Source organism: Podarcis liolepis (genome assembly GCF_965112155.1).
Source record: "Podarcis liolepis genome assembly, chromosome: 7".
Classification (NCBI taxonomy): domain Eukaryota; kingdom Metazoa; phylum Chordata; class Lepidosauria; order Squamata; family Lacertidae; genus Podarcis; species Podarcis liolepis.
Genome location: NC_139561.1, coordinates 70,606,061 through 70,625,574, shown reverse-complemented (window position 1 = coordinate 70,625,574; position 19,514 = coordinate 70,606,061). Strand labels below are relative to the sequence as shown.

General features: G+C 46.0%; 1 long non-coding RNA gene across 1 annotated transcript in view; it reads left to right on the top strand.

The window, feature by feature from the left end:
- The first annotated feature begins 330 nt into the window (after positions 1-330).
- The window catches only part of LOC310710921, a 525,357-nt gene continuing 506,173 nt past the window's right edge, over positions 331-19,514 (top strand). The window contains exon 1 of the long non-coding RNA XR_014528305.1: positions 331-469. This is a non-coding gene — a long non-coding RNA (uncharacterized lncRNA). The remainder of the gene's footprint in view (positions 470-19,514) is intronic.

Below are 19,514 nucleotides of genomic sequence, written 5' to 3'. Positions count from 1 at the left end.
AAAGCATAGAGCTGGAAGGGATGGCGACTGTCACCTAGTCAAGCCCATGCAATGCAGGAATCTTTCACCAGGTGAGCTATGCAGCCTCTCTCTTCCTGGGCCAAGACCATCAACAGAGGGGCTGTCCTGTTGGGCAGCAATAGATTGTAACGGATTGCTTGGAAGTCATTTCAGCACCTGGTGGGGGGAAAATTCACACACACACCCAAATCCCGCCTCCTGTCCTATATTTTCCCAGAACAAAAGTGGCAACCCTACTCCAAGGACATCTTGTTACCTCTGCACACTGCTGCCTCTGTACCCTTCATTAGGGACCTATCACTACCAGGGCTGGATTTAGGTTTGATGAGGCCCTAAGCTACTGAAGGTAATGGGGCCCTTTATATGTCCAGCTGTCCTTTGTCAACAACAAATTGTCACTGTTTTTTGTGTTGAACATATGCTATATGGTAATTTATGGACCTAATAGGTATCTAAAGCCATTTGCACATAACAAAATTTGTATTTTATCACAGTTAATGTTGAACTGAAATACAATTAAGAAGTAGTATATTAATAGTGAAATACAATTAAGAAGAAGTATATTAATAGTGAAATAATTATTACGCTCTAACTTAAAATGATTTTTTATATTCATAAACCAGTGATATTTTAGGGAGCAGGCTAGCAGGTGGGGCCCATTACTTAGGAGCCTACACAACACAAAACACTGTAGCTGTATGTAGGTTTTATTTGATTTGTTTTTTATCTTATATTTTGGACATTTGTTTTTTATCTTATATTTTTGTATATCCAGCTTCTTTTCCTTCCTTTTCCTTCATTTTTTTGCCCCCCCCCCCAAGAGAGTGGAGCCCTAAGCTATAGCTTGTTTAGCTTATACAGTGATACCTTGGTTTACAATCATAATCCATTCTGTAGGTGCAGTTGTAAACAGGTTGCAACCCAAGGCGCGCTTTCGCCAATGGGGCCTCCCAAAAAATAAAAAATGGTTGTACAGTGGTACCTCTGGTTGTGAATGGGATCCATTCTGGAGGCCTGTTCGCAACCTGAAAGGAACGCAACCCACGTCTGCACATGCACGGGTCGCGATTTGCCGCTTCTGCGCATGCGCGTGATGTCATTTTGCGCATCTGGGCATGTGTGAGTGGCGAAACCAGAAAGTAACCCTTTACGGTACTTCCGGGTAGCCGCGGGACGTAACCTGAAAGAATGTAACATGAAGCAGATGTAACCAGAAGTATGACTGCAATCCAAAAAAATGGGTTGTAATCCAAAAAAAGGGACACACTTGAGGGTTTGACGTGGTTGTAATCCAAAATGGTTGTAATCCAAAACGGTTGCAAACCAAGGCACCACTGTACGTAAATCCGGCACTGATCACTACCACATGTCTCTTCCTCCTCTGGGGAGTGCCAGGAATTGTTCTGTATACTATACCTTCCACACCCACCTTGGTATATTCTGAGGTCTGCTACTGCTGCCCTTATTCCTCTGGCCCAGAATCTGTGTCCAAGGTGATAGCATGGAATCAATTTTGCAGCTCCAGTGGCACAACATTACTTCTGACAGTCATGCTTCTGTATGTCACAGTCCTCCAGGGATTCATCTCCTGCAACAGGTGATCTTCCTGCTCCCTAGGGGCACCCCACCTGCATTGCCGTCCTGTCTCCTGCAATGGGCCATCTTCCTCCCCTTTGCATGAGATGAACCCCTGGAGGAATGGGAAACCACCTTCATTTGCTTTATTCATATTGCAAATGAATGCATATCTCTAGTCTGATACCAGTAGCAGATTATAACAACCTGTTTCTCTTTTCTTGGCATACTTGGGAGTCAACAGCTTTTGCAAAGCAAACGCTCCAATTCTGACATGGCTGTCTAAGGCTGAGTGGTCAAGATTTGCCTTTGGTACAAGTCATTAGATTCTGAAGGATAAAATGTGTTCTGCGGTTATGTGCACCAGACAGCAACTGCTTGACAGATCTTGCCATTTTAGATCCCATCAGAGTAGTTCCTCCAAGAAGCCAGCAAATCACTTCCCCCCCTGGTTTTTGTGTTTTTGAGCAAACAGAGCTAATATTGACATTTCTAATTCCAACAGAATTGATGAGTTTCTAGTCCAGAGCCAAACTAATTTTCTCTTCCAGGAGACAGGCAAGCATATCTTCCCTAATGCGCTGGTGCCATATGGAATAGGTATCCTGCCAATGTTTCACACTAGATTAAAACTGGCAGAAAGAAATGGGAGGGAACCCACCCACAAATTTTAGAGCAAAAATTGTCAACAACTGCTAAGAGCTTTCAGCTGGGGGCTTCAATATGGAGTCCCAGAAGCTGCCAAGTCAATGTTCACGCACACTCTTCGCAATGGAGAATGCAGTCAACTTGTCCAAAATAGCATCCTTACAAGTGTAACAAAAAATTGCAGTGTTTGATGCTCCTGTTCAGTGTTCCCGCCAGGATGTTCTTTTCTATTCTTCCTTCCCCTCAGGTCAAGCCCCATCTGCACTATATATTTAAAGCAGTATTGCAACTCTTTAATCAGCCATAACTTCCCCAAAAAGAATTCTGGAAACTATAGCTTGCTACAGGTGCTGAGAGTTAGGAAACCCCTATTCTCTTCACAGAGCTACAGTTCCCAGAGTTCTCTGGAAAGAGGAATTGCCTGTGAAACCACTGTGGTTCTGTGAGGGGAATAGGGGGTCTCCTAACAACTCTCGGCACCCTCAGAAACTACATGGAGATCTGAAGGAAGTGAGAGAGCAAAATATGATATATAAGATTGATATATACAGAACTAAATTTCAAATGGGGAAGGGGGGGCCGACGACGACGGACAGACAGACCATACAACAGAAAACTGAGGAATTTTAATTCAGGAAGAAATGCCAGTGGGTGAGAGCAGTTAGCAAAAATAACAATCTTCTTAAATAGGTGTTAATTGATATGTAACTTGCAATGGACAAGTTTACCCAACTACAAAGTGGGAGGGGAAGGGGAAATCCTCTAAATGTTCCTTGCAAGGTTATTATATTAATAAGATTTCACATTTATTGGCTGTGTTATTCTGAGCTAATTGCATGGGTGCAATCTCAATCTCAGTTAATGCCAGTTACAATCAATTCATATTTAATTAACATAACCGACTGATTAAATGTAAAGAGAACGCTTATTTGACACAAAGAATTCATAGCTCCTCCACTCTTATTAGGTGCTTTAGAAGGGTAATAATTGACATTGATAGGATAATAGCTGATGGTTTTACAGTTTCCCAGCCTCTTGTGTTAATGGAAGCACCACTATACTGTAAAGTTCTTTCACCCTAAAATACCAGCCAGACTAAGGTTATAGAAACTGTAGCCAAGGATGGCTAAGCAGTGGCCCTCCAGGTGGTGTTGGTGTCAGACTCTAGGTGGGATTATGAGAGGCATAGTCCATCCAACATCTGGCAGGGGCACAAAATGTTGGCTGGATTGTAGTAAGAATTTAGCCTTTTTTTTGATAGCGAGCAAAACCATGGCTTGGTCATTGAGGCCGCATCTTGGCCTAGCATGCTTCCCCCAACCCATACTTTTATCTCTTCTCCATTCCACCATTTCATAGATCAAAATAATCACCATTCATTTTTATATCCAAATCAGATAAACTGTGGTTTGTGGTCCTTGTATGTAGCTGTCACCCTGCCTGCTTCTAAGCTCTAAGACAGGCATAGGCAAACTCAGCCCTCCAGGTGTTTTGGGACTATAACTCCCATGATCCCTAGCTAACAGAACCAGTGGTCAGGGATGATGGGAATTGTAGTCCCAAAGCATCTGGAGGGCCGAGTTTACCTATGCCTGCTCTAAGACAAGTGTAGCCAATGTGGTGCTTTCTAGATGTTGTTGGACTACAACTCCCATCATCCCTGATCATTGTCCATGCTGCCTCTGGTTGTTGGGAGATGAAATCCAACATCCTGTGGTCCACAGGTTAGCAGCCCAGAAACAGTGCCACAATTTATTTTAAAAGTTTTCTGTGCCACTTTCCAAGAGAAGACATGCTGTGTTTTGTGTATGCATTTGGGTATGTGCCTATTTATAAACACATTCATTTTCACACACAGTGCCATTTAATATATATGCATTCTCGTACACATGGCTTGGAGAACTGCGCCGCAAATTTGAGAGGTGCAAGTTTGTAAGGATGGTTGCACTTCAGTTCACGTATCGTTTCAGGAAGTGTGAGTGAGGAACAAAGTCAAATTTCTCCCCCATCCCTGAACAGCTGGAACTCACTGAGCCCATGAAGGAGGCAAGTCTTCCCTTATTGGCAGTTGCCAGGCAACAGCTTCCACTGAGGTTCCCTGGGGCAAGGCGATGGGGCTGAATTGTTGCAAGACACTCAGCCCACAACCATGATGGAAAGAAGTTTTTCTGCTGGCATGTATAGACAGACAGATAGACAGACACACCACATACATTTATAGAAGCACACACACCCAAGTTAAGGATGCACTGTTTTGCTTTACCAATGTGCAACCCTCCTGTAAGTCTCTCTCACACCAGAAATATCTGGACCTCAGAATGCCTGGTTACCTAATGCTAGCTTTTGACTCTTGGGTGTGCTACTAGCTTGAAAATGCACCCAAATGGTGTTTTTGTGTGTCTGCTCTTAGAATGGTTTCTTCATTGCTGACAACTCAGAATCGACATGTGAAGAGAAGCTCTCCTAATTCAGAACAGCGGTGAGGAGGATGGTCTCTCCACCCCTCTATCTGTGTTTCCTAGTCTCTGGTTATCTCACCTAATTAATACAAGAATAATCCATGTTTTGAAATTCCTTGCCCGGATTAGTCGGTGGCTGGAGTGCTTAGCTCATGTATACACAGGATCTCTCTAAGGGTTTGCTTTCTAATATTTATGCTTGGGACTGTAACATACCGATAAGAGGAGTGTCTGGCATTGGAAATGCTGAAATAAATTTACATTTGCAAAATCGCTCTTTTAGAAAAAGCTACATTCAACCAGCATTAATGTTCTCAGCTGAAGTCATTTAAAAAAGCAAGAAAATCCACAAAAGGGGGGTTTTAGGCTCTCTCCAACTTTAAATCAGCCTGATGCCATGGAACGGAATGGAATCTCTTGCAGGGAGTGGCTGGCCAGCAGAACTAGGCTCATGACCTCCGATTTTAGGAATTGCATTGCGGCAGCAACAAAATCCAGCCTGAGCCTGCTCAGTTCTGTTTTCAACTGGTTCTTTACGTTGGCCTTCCAATCAGGGAACAGGAACAAGATTTCCAATGGAACATGCAATTAGGTTTTATTGCTTTTGGCAAGGGTCCCACGCAGTGGCAGCTGAAAGGAATAACTTGAGAGGAAAATTTGAATTTATAATTTGACGCTGAATTTTTGTGGGGGAGAGGAAGAGAATGAAAGGTTTAAAAGATGAAAGGGTGTTCAATTGCAAACACTTCTGGAGATGTTTAAAGTATTTGTTTAAATTCGAAAGTATAAGGCGAGGCATTCCTTTCCAGATATGGTTCCCGCATCGTAGGGGTAGGGAACTGTCTCACAGTTTTTGCATAGCTATTGGGCATATTTCTGTGCCCTCTGCTGGGGTGTGTGTGTGTGTTATTAGCTTTGGAATACATGTGTGAACACAGGGAGATGATGGAATATTGAGACCAGGCATAGGCAAACGCAGCCCTCCAGATGTTTTGGGACTACAACTCCCATCAACTCCTAACTCCCTAGCTAGCAGGACCAGTGCTCAGGGATGATGGGAATTGTAATCCCAAAACATCTGGAGGTCTGAGTTTGCCTATGCCTGCTTGAGACCGTAGAATTGACCACGGCCACTGCAGATGGCAATGGTGATGCTGGGTGACCAAATAGCATATTTTGCCCATTACTTTTTTGCTTCATATAGTTTCATTGTCTTTTTAGAGTCTCTGGATTGACAAATCTGAAAGTGCATAGTGACTGGCTAGCTACCCACAAAAGTAGACACTTCCAGAAACCGCACTGTGTGGTAGGTAGGGTGCAAAACGTCCCTTTAGCTTTTTATTCTTTCTCTGGGATGTAAATTCTGGAGCAGGAAAAGATGGCATGCCATTAACCAGCAGAGTTTATTATTCTGCTGAAACTAAAGAACTAATTACACACAGTGTGGTTATTTGAGATAAACACAATTTTGCTTCCCATCTAATACCACAGGACGCCTGTTGAGTGCAAATGAATAAAGTACACACGTGGTTCAGACTAGGGTTGGGAACAATTGCTGAACAGAAGGGTGAGTCTGGTTGTAGCTTTCACACTCGTGAAAAATGAGGTCTCTCTTGCAAAATCTCCCACAGTCATTAGTATTGTCTTTTTTTGTTAAAAACAAAAACAAAAAACACCAAGATTCCCATAACTATTCTCAAACCTAGAGTGTGTTTTGCTGGACCCCCAAAAGGTAGGGAGTGCCCACACTGGAGCCATTTTAGTGGAACAGGGTGGAGGCAATCAGGGGCAGAGGAAGGGGGTGCGGTGGAGGCGGACCGCCCCGGGTGTCACCACTGGGGTGTGTGTGTGACAAAATGCCGGGTGGCACTCACCGCGGGGCCCATAGCTGTCAACTTTTCCCTTTTCTTGCGAGGAATCCTATTTGGAATAAGGGAATTTCCCTTAAAAATGGGGGAAAGATGACAGCTATGGTGGGGCCTGCAGCTCGTCCGAGCCACACATCTCTCTTGGGAGTGACACAGTGGCTTGGGTGCCCGCAGGCTCCGCGCTGCCCCAAACAGTCCACCCATTGCCTCCTCCCCAGCTGTAGGGCAGCTGTGTGGGAGGAGGCAGGCAAACTCCTTGAAGGCCCCGCAGAACGTCCTGCCCTGGCTGGCCTGTCGGATTCTCAGGCCGCAGTCAGAGGTAACTGGCCATTCTCCAGGCATTCGGCTTGAGATCCTTGTTGACCTCCCCGTCTGCGTCTCCTGGCAGGATACAGGCAAGGTCACTATCGGCGATCCCACTCAGCGTGAGAGGGACACACCTCTCCTCCCTCCTCCCTGCTTCCCTCAGGGAGGGGAAAAGAGACAGACAGAAATCTATTTACATGTCTTTATTTCTGTCATTGCAGCCGTACAGAGAAACACGTCTGCACTCTCCAGTCTCCAACAGTAGAGAAATAAAACTCCACCCCTGTACTTCCAGTACAGGTCAGATGACACTCTGAGCTAACATCCGGTGCTCAGTACAGTGAATAGACTGCCCCTTTGTTCCAATAGTACAGTCCCAAACATCAACATCCTGTTTTGCATTCCAGCAACTTGCAGCTCGCTCTTGCATTGCTGCTTTTTCCTGACATGGCCCTGCCCCACAGGTGGCTGGCCCCAGGCACAGGGCACATGCGCCACCCCATGCACCCAATCAGCTTGCCCCACTGCTGGGGGCAATGCGGGCAAGGAAGAAGCAAGGAGGTGGGTGAGGAGGAGGCAGTGGGGGAAGAGGGCAAGGAGAAGGAGGAGGTGTGAACTTCTGCTCTGAGGTTTTGCATTGTCTTTTATCTAATGATAAGCCATGGTTAGACTACAATGCCCATCATCCCATGGTCAAACAACTACCGTCATGATAAACCAAGGTTTGGTGTAACACCACTAAGCAATGGGGCATTTTCTAAGTGCTGGTTTGATTCCAGGGAAAGGGCTTTTGGATTGTTTCAGCATGGAAAGTTCCATTTTGTTCTCAGGCGTTTGCCATTGTACGCTTTCTGAACCCATGCTGTGCTCTTCATTAATTACCTGGCATGTGTTTGCCCAAACCAAGGAAGGATATTTATGGCTTTGCTCAACAAAGTAATAATCTTAAAACAGATATGTCGCTACAAGGCAGAAAGGCCAATATAATATTGTGTGTGTGCACATGCCTCCATGTATGCAAACACACTCCAGTTATAAACTGCTTAAGTGTGGCCAATTAGCAATGGATTCTCAGAGGCCTGGAGATGGGCAGTTGCCATGCATAATCAGCTCGAGTCTACCAGGATTCACCCAGCTGTGAGGGGAAATAGACCCTGTGGCAATGTGTGCCAACAGAGAGCCCAATTCATCTTGCCTAAAACCTGACCAGAATAATATGACTGCATGTCACCGAACAACAGTTCTGGGACAAGGGGGAGAGGAACTAAGCAAGGGTGGTCCCCTCCTGTGCCTATCTAACTGTGTGGGCCAAGACTGAGGGCTGTTCAGTCTCAGATTAAACACCTACAGCTACTGAGAGCCCACGAGCTCTAGAGACTTTTCTGTCCCATGGTTGAACACCTCCCAACATTAGGAGGTTTCTTCCACTACCACCCATTAGTAACGGTCCTCTCCTACAGCAAGAGAAGAACTCTGCTCTGGCATCTGCATGTGAACAAAGGGATAGGAAACCTCAGATCAAGGGGCCAAATCCACCCCTCCAGGCCTCTCTATGAGGTGCCTCAGACTCTGCCCAGCATACACACCCTCCCCAAGGGCCCATCTGTATTACACATTTAAAACTGTATCATACTGTGGGGATTGCCCGTTCTTTTGAAAATGTCTGTACAGGGGGAGAGAAAGAGTTAATAGGTAGACCAATAGAAAAGCCATAGGTGGAGCCTACCTGTTTATAAAACGGCTTAGCCCGAGGTTTAGTTGGTTGGGAAAAGGCAGTTGAGAAAGCAGTTGGCAGACAGAAGGAAATAGGGAAATAGGTGCAGTTGGCTCTTGTGTGAGGGGAGGTAGAAGAGTTAGAGACAGAATAAAATAAGACTAAGAGGGTAAAGGGTAACAGCATTTCAAATGCATTTAAAGTTTATGTGTGTTTGTAATAAACTACAATCTTCATTGTTAACTTGAGAACCTGACTGAGGCTAAGTGATTTACGGGGGAGAACCTGGTTGGTGGCAGCGGATTAGTGGTGTACGAGTCAATAGTCCATGAGACAACCAGGGGCTTCGTATGAACGCCACAAATACCATGTTAAACAAACATGACTTCCCCCAAAGAATCCTGAGAGCTGCAGTTTGTCAAGTCTGCTCACCCCTCTTGGTGTGGCATTGCACTGCAGGACAGCAGAGGATCCACTGGGGCCCCAACAGCTATCAGGAACTGGATCCTAGCCTGCACCCTGCTTTGGTGAATGGGGTTGCAGGCTGGGACTTGGGCTGTGCCAGCCTCCTAGCCCATTTAAGCAGCCACACCTGGGACACTGCCTGTTTGAGTAGTTTGTCAAGGGTGCTGAGAGTTGTTCAAAGGCCTCCTTACAAGGTCTCTGATGCTCAGAAAATCTCCCTCTGCAAGACACACACACTTTCATTTTGTAATTTTTTGTTTCCAGACTGGTGAAGAGCGTTGATTAACTATTGCTCACTTCTTTCACAAGACTGATGCAGAGACTGAACTGAACCGAATCTGAAAACAACTCTAAAACTGACAGATTTGTCAACCCACAGCAAATATATAACCCCGCAAATACTTTTGTATCCCACCCATCATAATGGACCAATGCAGCTCATTGTGCAGAACAGTTTCATTCTATGCACCTTATTCTTGCCTCTTCTATTGCTTCTGGAATAATAAAACAAGTAAATTAAAGTATATTATGATGGTAAAAAAGTGTGACAGCCAGGTGTGGAAAAATAAGACTCATTTGCATTTCTAATGAGGACAGGTGAACAGTTTGTGTTGATACTCGGTGGAATGGTAGATGGCCTCTCATGGTATCATCTGTCATTTCATTGTTCTTGGGTGGTAAATGGCATCCCAGGGAGAAAGGAAGACATTAATCAGAGCAGGTTACTATGCCTCAAGAGAAGGCATGTAAAAATATGTATTTAATTGCACTTTAGATTTTTCCCATAATGTTTGTAGAAGCCTGCATTAAATGAGCAAGCAAGGCTCCGTGCAGAAATGTGTCGTCCCCCCCACAATGAATTTACAAACTGGTAGAAGACAGGCATAATAAGGAAAGAAAAGCCATCAGAGCATAGGGACATAGGAAGAGCCTGCTGGATCAGGCCAATGACCTATTTAGTTCAGTAACCTGTACTCACAGTGGACAACTAGATGCTTGTGGTTAACTCTCAAGCAGGACCTGAGCAGAACGTGAGCACCACTACTGTACGGTAAAGGTAAAGGGACCCCTGACCATTAGGTCCAGTCGTGTCTGACTCTGGGGTTGCGGCGCTCAGCTCACATTATTGGCTGAGGGAGCCGGCATACAGCTTCCGGGTCACGTGACCAGCATGACTAAGCCGCTTCTGGCAAACCAGAGCTGTGCACAGAAATGCTGTTTGCCTTCCCGTCAGAGTGGTACCTATTTATCTACTTGCACTTTGACCTGCTTTCAAACTGCGAGGTTGACAGGAGCAGGGACCGAGCAATGGGAGCCCACCCCATCGCGGACCTTCTGATCGGCAAGTCCTAGGCTCTTTGGTTTAACCCACAGCGCCACCCGTGTCCCACCTCTACTGTAGTTTCCAGCAACTAGTATTCAGAAGCACTACTGCTTCTGACTGTGGAGGCAGAGCATAGCCACCACCACCATTTATTATTATTTATTGAATTTATATACCGCCCTATACCCAGAGATCTCAGGGCGGTTCATCATGGCTAGTAGCCATCAATGAATTTGTCTGGTCCTCTTTTTAAAGCTATCCAAGTTGGTGGCCATCACTGCCTCCTCTGAAAGTGAGTTCCATAGTTTAACTACGCAGTGCAAGAGGAAGTGTTTTCTTTTATCTGTCCTGAACCTTCCAACATTTAAAACGCAGGTGGTAAAAAACAGCACAGCCCTATTAGAAGCAGTCCATTCCCAAAAGCCTGTTGGAGCAAAACAGTCTTTACCTGCTGGCGGGAGGACAAGGAAGGAGACTGTCAGGAGTGTGTGCAGGAGCCAGGCCCTGTGACTGGTAGAGCTTCACAGGACTAGGGCTTTCCTAAGTTTGTTCTGAAGAGGCAAGGCGCGGCCACACAGGTGAGGCCGACTGATAACTCACAGTACCTGGTGGCAAGAGCCGGGAAGGGATATAAGGTCAGCATTTCCCTTTGGCTCTTTGTCACAGCAACACGCTTCCTGCCTTGCTGTGTTTGGCTTCTTGACTCCTTGCTTCCTGATCCTCGGACCCTTGGCTTCCAGACTCTGGTTCCTGCTCCCACCCCACCGTCTTGGCCCCGGTCCCGACGTCCTCCACCAAGACTTCAACTGCCCGTAAACTGGATCGTGACAGGGATAGCCTACTCTCTAGAAGAGGAGTTCTGAAGTCTGGAAGCAGCCACCAAGAAAGCCCTCCCCCACATCCCCACCAAATGTGACTTTGAGGCTGGTGGGTCCAACTATAATATGGGATGTGTCCCTGAAGCTACAGCCTTAAATGCAGTTATCTGCCTCACCCCAAACTTTCTGCTGTGGGCTTCTCTTCTTTTGGATGAGAGAACTCTGCTGACTTAAAATATTTCTGTATTTGTATTTCTGTATCTGAGCAGAAGTGGAGGGAAAGGGTGTAGCTCAACTGCAGTGCATCTGTTCTGCATATCGAAAGGGATAATTGAATCTGTCAATTTCATTTCCTCTCAGTTTCTTATTTTTGCAGCCTCCAGTTCTCTGCATTCCCACATCAGTCTGCAGACTTTTATTTTTTTAAGCCTTAATGAAAACCAAGCAGCATTTTAGTTTATTGTGCATACACATGCTTGTATGCAATTTTTAAAACAGAGGCTGGATTACTCCCAGACTACTTTAGCAGTGATTTCTGCATAGCAGAGGGTTGGATTAGATGACGCTTGGGGTCCAATGCCCTGAACCCCTGGCCTACCTGGTGGCAAGTCAATCTGTCAAGTCCAAAGTTCAAAGGCCAGGGGTCAATCCAGAAGCCCAAAGGTCAGGAAACACAGTCCAGGGTCAATCCAAGCAAGCCAAGTCTGAAGTTCAGCAGTAGGGACACAATGCAGAGTCAAACCCAAAGCACAGTCCCAAAGAGGCCCAGGAGCATCCAAAACAAGGTCAACATGGGCTTGAGCAGACCTAGCACCTCATCTATGCTTCCCTTTGGTACTTCGCATGCTGATTGCAGCATCTGGGCTTGAGAAGGCAGATGGCCCTCACCTGTTCTGAGCCAGCTCCAGCTGAGGAATCATACCTCTCCTCCCAGAGCTAGCGAGCCCCACCTGGTCAGCTAGAGAGCTGGGCTATGGGCCCTTGTCTGCCTCAGCCTCCCCCTGCTTCCTGTGCCTCAGAGCCGGCCGTGTTCATGGAGACAGGATCCCCTCTGCCTCTGGGTCCTGCTGCTCTGGTTCCTGTGCATTGACTGCCATCGTCCGTCAATATCTCCAGCTTTGCCCTGGTGTGTCCAGTCCCGGCTACACCCTTCACCCGGATGCTCTTCCTCCTTCGCCCTGCTATAATTTTATGATTCTGTGACAGGGTGGGGCAAAAAGCATGGCCCTGACTCCTTCCTCTTCACATTTAAGCCCTGTATGTGAGCAGTAGGGTAAGCCCACAGTTATACGAAGGGAAAGGAATGGAATTTTGGAAGGGAAACTAATTGAATGGGATACACTTGGACACTGGATGTGAAATAAACTCTTAAACATGCACACACAAAATAGAATACCTGCTGTTCTGAATATTCTTTTCCGCTGTCCTTTTCCTTGGTTGCTAGTAAATCTGAAGGCCCTCAAGAAAAATGCTGTGGACGTATGTAGCACAGAAAACATCAGAGGACATCTGCAATGGAACACTAATATATCAGCTCAATGGTGGTTGTTTTTTGGGTTGTTGTTTTTTTAAGGCTCAAGAGGAAGCCACAGGGAGATTGCCTAAAGTCCTTTTTACTGCAGAATCAGGCTCCTGCCTATTTCTGTTGGAATCTAAGTTTTTACGGCCTGATTAATGATCTGTGCCCACCAGCTTATGCTTGCATTTCGAGCCTCTCTCTCTGGTAACAACCTGCCTCTAAACAAATCGCAATGGCTCTGCATGCTGAAGCCAATATTGTGTTCCACGCATATAAACAGTCCTGGATAAATAGCCCAGGAGGCTGGCAGCATAGTGTGAAACAGAATCACCTTCTGTGAATTTGAGGCTGGGTGATTGCACGTAAAACTAGTTCTCCTGTCCCTCTGATGACCTTGCATTCACTCTCAGGAATGCACAGCCCCAATGGGATGACTGCTACTCTCTCTGTTCACTTTTACTGGGCTATCATCTCTGTGCACAACTGCCATAAAATCATTAAATGTCATCCTCATTCTTTAAACATATCTGCAGTGAGTTTCCAATCATGGTTTCCTTGGAGCAGTGGTTTGGTGGAGGGGGGGGCAGAGAGATGGTCATTCCAGGCACAAAATTGTTAGGGAGCACAATATTTTGACACCTGGTGCTGCCTCAAGACAGCTGCATGCTTCCATCAGTGGGCTCCATTGAAAATGGCTTTTCCATGTGAACCAGGAGTGACCTCTCCAGACAACAGAACAACTCTCCTTTTCTTATCTCTGTGGCTACAATCTCTTAGATGATGTGGAAACTGTTAGGTAGTTGAATGTGCATGTATACGCCATCCATTTCCCCCTGTGTGGCCCTGAGCACTGGCAACCCATGCTATGCTACTGGGACATCTTATGCCCTTTTAAAATGTGGATTTTTTTTGGGGGGGTTATTGGGTGGCTGTTTTTATTTTGATGATATATTTTGTGGTTTTATATTTTCATTTTGTTCTGTGAACTGTCCTGAGTCCTCCGGGTATAACGTAATATAAATTCTAATAATAATAATTACGGTAATAATTAATACTGCCTTGAAGGTTGTTGTGCAACACCTGGTTCTTGTGCAATCTATTGCAAAACACTAAGTTACTTTAACTTTGGACTCAACCCCATGTCCCCTGAAGAACAGTTGACTTAACTGGATATGTTTAGCACAGAGAATTATGTTGTTGTTGTTGTTGTTGTTGTTGTTGTTGTTGTTGTTGTTGTTGCTTTGCTCTCCTCAGAATAAAGAACTCAAACCAACTTGTACAAATGTTTTTAAAAGCATAAAAATAAGTAAAACAACCAAGAATAATGTGTTTCTGGCACAGCACAAAGCAGAGATGATACTTCAGCAAGGTGCAATGAAGGGCTAGAGAGGCTCAGTTATACCTGATCTGTGTCCTGGGATTAGAATATGGTACTCTCTTGAAACTGCCTGGATCTTGGCAGGACTGACTATTGAAAACAAACAAACAAACAAACAAACAAACAAACAAACAAACAAACAAACAAACAGGACTTCAATCAGCACCAAGTGGCTGGGTTCACAGGATGTGATTTAAATTTCCAATGATACCCCAATATAATTTTAAGTTGGAGCAGTGGGAAACTTGGAAAGGGCTTTTGCTTAGCGGACAAACGCTGGCTCCCTCAGCCTTTAAAGCGAGATGAGCGCTACAACCCCAGAGTTGTTCGCGACTGGACTTAATTGTCAGGGGTCCCTTTACCTTTTTACAGCAGGTGTTGACAGCTCTGGCCCTCCAGATGTTGCTGAATGACAACTCCCATAATCCCTGGCCATTGGCCACACTTCTGTGGCTTATGGGAGCTGCCGTTGAGCAACATCTAGAGGGCCAAAGGGTCCCCAGCCCTGTAATAGAAGAAGAAGAGTTTGGATTTGATATCCCGCCTTTCACTCCCTTTAAGGAGTCTCAAAGCGGCTAACATTCTCCTTTCCCTTCCTCCCCCACAACAAACACTCTGTGAGGTGAGTGGGGCTGAGAGACTTCAGAGAAGTGTGACTGGCCCAAGGTCACCCAGCAGCTGCATGTGGAGGAGCGGAGATGCGAACCCGGTTCCCCAGATTACGAGACTACCGCTCTTAACCACTATACCACACTGGCTCTGCTTTGCATGCAGAAGGTTCCTGGTCCAATCCTTGACAACTCCAGGTAGGGCTGGGAATGAAAATACAAATCTAGATGAACCAATGGTCTGATGCAGTATAAGGCAGGTTCCCATGTCCCTAGAAAAGCCAAAAGCCATATCTCAGCCACTAAGAAGGGATCAAAGTGCTGCTGATGTCTGCTGCTGCTACCATCCTAAGTCAGCACACTTGAAACTTAAGAAAAGCCTGCTGGGTCTGGCCAGTGGCTCAGTTGAGCATCCTGCTTTCACAGTGGCCAATCCGATGCCTATGGAATCCCCCAAAACAGGATCTGAGTGCAAAAACAGTCTCCTCTCCTGCAGTTTTCAGCAGCTGGCATTCAGAAGTATACTGCTCCTGACAGTGGGGGCAAGACATAGCTATCAGGTAAAGGGACCATTAAAGGTAAAGGGACCCCTGACCATTATGTCCAGTTGCGGACGACTCTGGGGTTGCGGCGCTCATCTCGCTTTATTGGCCGAGGGAGCCAGTGTACAGCTTCCGGGTCATGTGGCCAGCATGACTAAGCTGCTTCTGGCGAACCAGAGCAGCACACAGAAACGCCGTTTACCTTCCCGCCGGAGCGGTACCTATTTATCTACTTGCACTTTGATGTGCTTTCAAACTGCTAGGTGGGCAGGAGCAGGGACTGAGAAACGGGAGCTCATCCCGTCATGGGGATTTGAACCGCCGACTTTCCGATCGGCAGGTGCTAGGTTCTGGGTCCATGAATTTTCCATCTTTTCAAGCCACCCAGGTTGGTGGCTGCCTCTCATGGGAGCAAACACCATAATTTGTGAAGTACTTTCTTTTGGCTGTTTTGAATCTTCAAACGTTCAGTTGGATGTTTCTGGTTTCTAGTGTGATGGGAGAAGGAGAAAACTTTATACTCCATCTTGTAGTCTCTATGTCAGCATCTGCTGACATAGGAGTGGAGGCACCTGAAGGCATTTTGTGGAGTCCCTCCTGAAACCTGCAGCCAGCCCTGTTGCAAGTAGAGAGAAATCTCCCTCTTTTCGTATGTGAAGTGCTGTTGGAGAAGAGGGTGTCAAGTTTCTCCACCCCACAGCCTTGGGGATAAAATGAGACAACCCCAAAGATCCCCCATTAAGGAAGGGAGGGATATGACCGTGACAATGAAGCCAACTAAAGCCAACCTCAGCCTTGGTGAATGGGAGGCCTACCTTTTTCTGAGCCATTGAACATTAGGAAAAGCTAATTAGCCAATCACGTCCAAATGGCTGTGTACACTTATCAGCAGAAAACCATATGCCGATGGATTAACAATTAAACCGTGTTAATTTATACATCCCAATGCAGTGGCAAGGAAAAGGCTTCTCTTTACACAAGGCCCCATCCTTTCTGCTTCCCCAAAGACGGCCTCTGTGCATCAGATCTGAACATCTTGGAAACAATGTGTGGTGGTGTCGGTTTAGAAAGTAAATAAATAAATCTCCTTGCACCACCTCCCAAGAAGGTCTGTGCTTTGAGCCATACCCCCTGTGGCCGCCTCCCGCATTGATATGCAAAGGAGCAGGTTGCGCTGGAAGCAAGCATATGCTCCATTTAGAGAAGTAACCAAGTACGTTTGCATTTAATTCCTGACCAAGTTTATGTAAAATTAATTGCATCACATGTTCTGTGCATCTTTTAATTGCAAAACCAATTAACTTTAAAATGTTCTGCATTGTAGTTCCCTTAATGGCTGGCATGGTTTTTTCCTGGCTTTAGAACATCCGTCTTTTGTTGGAACTGGGCACGCAGCCATGCCTGGTTATCTCCCGCAAATCCAGCTTCCAATAGTTGAAATGCTGAAGTTATTTGGTGGAGGGAGGATAATTTTTCCACGGAGCGTGGCACTAGAAGTGGGATGGAGCCCTTAAAGGGGAAGCACAGTTTTTTAGGATTGCGTCTTCCCCCACCTGCAAAGAAAGATTGCAGTTTAAAAAGGGTGGGACATTTTATTAAAACAAGCAAGCAAGTAAGCAAGCAAACAAGCAAGCAAACAAACAAACAAACAAACAAACAGTGTTGTAGTTAATATATTTTTACTCACAGTAGACCCATTGAAATTAATGGACATAGCTTAGACTCATCCATTAATTTCAGTGGGTTCACTCTGAGTAGGACTACCACTGGATATGACCTAAACAAACCTCAGCACACTGAGGCAGACTATTATATTATTATGGGACATGGCATTTATTTATTCATGTGGAATTCATTCTGATTGATTTAATATTTATCAGTGGGAGGGAGGGGGATGAGTGAAAAAGTATAAATAAACTGATATTTTTCCCCCCCTCTGGCCAGCAAGGTGGCATTCAATCAAAACGATTTAAAAAGACCAAGAAGTCTAAAATTAGAAGGTGGGGTAGGAAGAAGGAAAGGAAGGATGGAAAACCTGCTCTTTTATTTATTTTATTAATTTATGAATTGCCTTCTACGTGAGTGTCACAGAGCAATTTACGAACTTTATTATAAAACAGCTAAAATAGTTTTAAAGCGGCGCGCGCGCACACACACACACACAAATATATCTGAAGATGGGTTTAAAAACAGTAGCATCCCTGCCCCAGAGCTACAATTTTTAGACTTTCTCCCTTTCTCCAGCGTATTCTGCTTTCCCTTTTGTCAGGGAACTGCCATCAGAGGCACGGGAGAAGGAGAGAGTCTCTGATTCTGCAGGGGAAGGTCCAAGCGCTAGAGGGAGACTCAGCCGGGAAGAAGGGGAAGAGAATGAGTGTAACACCAGGGATCCAGGAGAGCAACGGGACAGGGAGGTGCAGGGGCTCCAGGACTCTTCGTTGGAAGTTAGTGAGGAGAGCCCAAGCACCCCGCTGCCCACGCCCACCCTGTGCAGGAGACTCCCGCGCAGTGAGAGGCGGAGACGATTGGGCGTCAAACAACTCTTATGTTGGCAACGCTTTAAGAAACGCCCACAGACAGATTCTATGAGTGACTAAGGGCAGCCACGCTGAGATGGGCTGTGCAGTCCGGAGGGTTTAACCAGGCAATCTAATGCTCAAACGGAGCAGGATTACACACGAGTAACTCCCAACCCATTATACCTTTCCTTTTAGGCGGCTCTCCACACCCCTGGTTGAATCACTGCCTGATCTTCTGTGTGACTGGGGAACCCGATGGAACGGGCCTCTCAGCTTTCTTGTCTTTCTTGCTGATTCCAACCTGCCTTGTGTTGTTTGCTTTTATTTCACGGGGACATTGGGGGCAGGGTTTACATGTATACCCACCCTACTATCCATGGACATAGCTAATGCCCTGAGCATGCCTAATGTCTCCACCGTAAGCCATATTTATTTTGGGAGGGGGGAAAATCCAAGTCAAAATAAATTTATTCAAGTCCAGGCTCATGTGCTTAATGCCTGCACACATGTCGGAGAGGGAAAGAATAGGATCCATATAGGAGATGATACTTAGTCCGATCCTGTTATGCAAAGTGATGTGATGCTCATTCTTTACATTTTTTTTAATAGCCAGAAAGCTAAAGGTGATTCCATAATAGTTATTATGGATCAATGGAAACTCCTACAGCCATTACAATGGTGTGTTGATGTGCCTGGCATTAATCCTGTATACCTTTGTGCCCATGACATAACATCCTCCCATGAGCACTAGAGGGGGAAAAATAAACAAAAAGCAATTTCAAATCCAATCTAGATGAGTAATTCAAATGCAATATGTCTGTTTGTACATCTGTAGAATGTTGTGTTTTAAATTGTTGTGTCCCATCCAGAACTCTTAGGGTGAAGAGCAGATAACAAATGAAACATTATCGTGTTGCTGTTGTTGTTAAATAGTTTGCTGTTTGTTTCTTATAGGGTGCCTTTATATCTTATACAGTTGGTAATACAGTGGTACCTCGGTTGTTGAACGTAATCCATTCCAGAAGACCGTTCGACTTCTGAAACGTTCTACAACCAAGGCGCAAAGGGCGGTTGGCAAAGTCAATGGAGAAACAAGAAAGAGAAACTCCCTGGAAGCCGTTCAACTTCCGAAAAGCATTCAAAAATGGAAGCAAAGCCACTTCCGAGCTAGGGAGGAGGTGGGGTTGTGGGCTTCACGCCCCTCCCCTCCCCACAGCCCCCACGATAGCAGGGGAATCCTCGGACGCGTCATCCCCCGACCAGCCAATCGGCTGGCCTGGGGGGCGTGGCCTGCCCTATTTAGGGCTGGAGCAGCTGAGGATCTTCCTCTTTCCCGCACCTCAGCTGATCAGGTTTTCCCTCTCCTCCCACCCGTTAGGCTAGGCTCTCTGACGTTGCTATGGACTTCGGTTGGTCGCCATCAAGGGGCCTGGTAGGAATTTTTCCAGTTGGCAGATTGGCACCAGCCACTTGGTTTTCGCCTACCTCATAGCAAACCATCACAACTCCTGGTATGGGCGGTTAGGCATTTGTAGGGGTATTGTTATGCAGATGAAGGGGGGAAGGAAGTGCCATCACCTTCCCCCAAAACAAAGGGTAGTCTGGTAAAGGATTCCGGAGGGCGTGGCCTTGTCCTAAGCCTATGGAGGTGTGGGCCTACGGCACGCCCTCGAGTGGTGACCTCGGGGGAGCTCCTAGTTGATGTGCATCAGCGGGACTCCCCCTATTGGTGGTTAACCCTTACCTGTCT